This window comes from Vigna unguiculata, chromosome 1 (assembly GCF_004118075.2).
Source record: "Vigna unguiculata cultivar IT97K-499-35 chromosome 1, ASM411807v1, whole genome shotgun sequence".
Classification (NCBI taxonomy): domain Eukaryota; kingdom Viridiplantae; phylum Streptophyta; class Magnoliopsida; order Fabales; family Fabaceae; genus Vigna; species Vigna unguiculata.
In genome coordinates, this window is record NC_040279.1 from 28,463,438 (window position 1) to 28,466,598 (window position 3,161).

The following is a 3,161-nucleotide window of genomic DNA, read 5'->3' on the forward strand; positions in this document are numbered from 1 at the left end:
GTACAGTAGAGAAATAAAAGAGAGCGGTTCATAACATTATGTTGTCTTTATTTCCAGCTACCGAAATATGAGAAACGTGAGAAACGAAAAAGGACTATTAAAATTTGAAAACCAAAGTATTAAAATATGAAAAGTAAACAAAATCTTACTTAAAATTTTTTACAACAATTAAAAAAAATGCTCATAATCAATTACATTAAAAAAATAGAATTAACTATTTCATAAAAAATATTAATATTAAAATAAATTATATTTAAATAAAATACAATATAACATTTGTTTCTTTTAAACAAAAAAAAATATTAGAATAAAAAATAAAATAGAATAATTCAAATTTTCATATTTAATGAAGTAAATTATTTCAACAATTGATAATTAATTTCATGACTCTTTTTATTAAAATTAAATCAATTAACTTGTGAATTAATTTTAGTACATGCATATATTTCTTAAATTGATATACGAAAGAAATTATACATTATTTAACGAAATTAAATTTTAATTTGAATTACTTTTTAATATCATTTTCATTTCATAAAATAATTACTTCATAATTAATCATTCTGCAATTCTTATTACACTCATCTTAATTAGTATACTCTAATAATTTTTATATTATGTAATTCACGGTCAATTGAATGATTTTATAAATTTTTATCTTTATATAATATTGCTTTTTAATATATATGTGAGACATGACTCATACATAGAATTTTGACAATAATTAATTTTTTTTCATTTCATCAAATGAATAAAAACAAACTATAATTTGTAATTTAATTTTTTAACCCAAACAATCTAATTATCCAATTTTTTTTCCTTTTCCTGTACTTCCCAATCCAAACTAAAACAATAAAAAATTTCTTCTGTATATATATATAGATGCAGTAGTAAGGTAGGAAAGTTTGTGTTGTGTTTTGTTGTTTTTGAGCAACCGCTTTGGGATCTGGCTACAAAACATAACTTGAGCATCCACACTGGTAATTTCCGTTGTTGTCCTCTTCTCAACAACGCACTTTACCTACCAAACTCATTTCTCTTCTTTTTAACCATTTATGCATTGCAGAGTTCTGAGAAGAAGATGGCACCGATCACCACCTACTTCCTCATGCTCATCTCCTCTGTCTTCTACGTCTTCTCCGACGCTCGTCTCGCCCTCGAAGAACTCACTGCTCAACATCATCTTCTCTTTCCATACTCTTCACTGAGTTTCACCGTCAACCACCATGAATATCCAATCCTTCTCTGAATCATACTACGTCTCTCTCTTCTCACTTTTTCACCTTTTCTTACTTCTGCAACTCTGCTGTTTTACAAATTTGTCTGGTTGGAAGAGAAATAAAAACTGGTAAGTTTGATATGTAACATGATTAGGAAAATGGAGCCATATAGAGGTAGAAATGTCTGTGTTTGTAAGATCTTTTTATTTTCTTAGTAAATTACACTCCACTCTTCTGGAGTTCAATCAAATTGTGATGGATTCTATTTTCTATCTCTTTTCATTTATTAAAATGCTGTTTATTAATGCATTTCTATGATATTTCAATGGATAAATTTATGTAATCTCATTTAGTTTTAAGAAATGTGAGCATGGTTTATCTGGTTTTATGTTGTGTCTGTAAGATATGATATGATATGATATGACTAGTTACTTCTGCTAGTTGGAAATAGAAAGTGTTGGAAGAAAAGCAATAATTTTCAGTCTTGATCTCGACTGTGACTGTGAAGTGGAATTCGATTGCTTTAAGACAAAGTAAGGGTTGGATATATTTTTTATTCTACACATATCATGATTGTTTTTTTTTTTTAATTTTATCCAAATTTACATTTTTAATCTGTATATTTAATAAAATTTATGCTACAGATGCTTAATGATTATTGTTTAGAGCTAATGGTTCTTGCAAATAAGGATTTCTTATCGTATTGTGTTTCTTTTTTTTACTTTCAAATTTATAGTTTAAAAATTAATATAAAAAGATAAATTGGAAGTTGAATATATATACAGCCATTTGATATTATTTTTTCACGATTACAAAAAATTATTATATTCAAAAAATATATATAAGTATCAAAAATAGTATTTTTGTCCCTACAAGTTTTTGTTAATATATTTATGTATATATATGTTCATCTTATCCCTTCTGTTAACAGTTTTCAGATTGATTGTATCGTAAGATTTGAAAGATTAGATGTAATTTTATTACAGTTTGAGATAGGTAGGTAAATTTATCCTATTTTAGTCAATGTAAATATAAATGGGTACTATGCTTATCCATAAGCAATATTTTCTTGTGATGTCTGGCTTTTGAAGGTGAATATGGTAGTTTTTTTTTTTTTTTTAAGCGAGGAGGGTTGAATATGTTACCATTCTTAAATAAATGATATTTTAGTGTTTTATTTTCATAAAATTTTATTCATTGTTTATCTTTATATTTAACAAAATCAATGTATTTCAAACTCTACCTATATTAAGGACTGAAAAATATAAGTTTAGAAAGTAGAAAACGATAAACTTTATGTTCCAAGTATTAAAATAGAGAAAAAAATTACAATAACATAAAATTAGACAAACTAAATAATCTATTTTGTCTCATTTGTTATAATATCATTTTACTATATTTAAATTTTTAATTAAATCAAATTTAAAAAAACATAATAATTTTTTTTTCTGTTAAACATATGTTGATTGCATATCAATAACACATTCATGTCATCACTTTTGTAATACTGTTTTTTATTTTAATTGGATATAAGAGACTAAAATTATGATTTTAAAAGGAATAATAGCTCTTTAAAAATCGTGAGACAATTTCAAAATTAATATTAAATCAAATAAATATTAAAGTGTTAGTTGTATATATAATGGCAGTGGCGGATCTTGACTAATAATTTTGGGGGAGCTAATATAATATATTCAAAATTCAAAATTTATATATTTAATTAGTGTCACTAATACAATAAAAATAAAAATGAATAAATAATTTATTATAATTGTACATACAAAAGAAATCACACATATACAAAAGATTGTCCTTCGTTTTTTTAGATTTTTGAACTCATCAACAATTGAATTAAAACTAAAATTGTCAACTATTTATTTTTCAATGTAAATATAAAAACGTTCCAAATAATTAATATAAAACATGTTCCTCTAATTGAAC

The 3,161-nt window shown here is 24.3% G+C and overlaps 1 long non-coding RNA gene across 1 annotated transcript; it reads left to right on the top strand.

The window, feature by feature from the left end:
* Positions 1-898: 898 nt before the first annotated feature.
* LOC114162640 lies at positions 899-1,470 on the top strand. The gene is made up of 2 exons (XR_003599268.1): positions 899-980; positions 1,067-1,470. It is a non-coding gene; the product is annotated as an uncharacterized LOC114162640 (long non-coding RNA).
* The last annotated feature ends 1,691 nt before the right edge of the window (positions 1,471-3,161 follow it).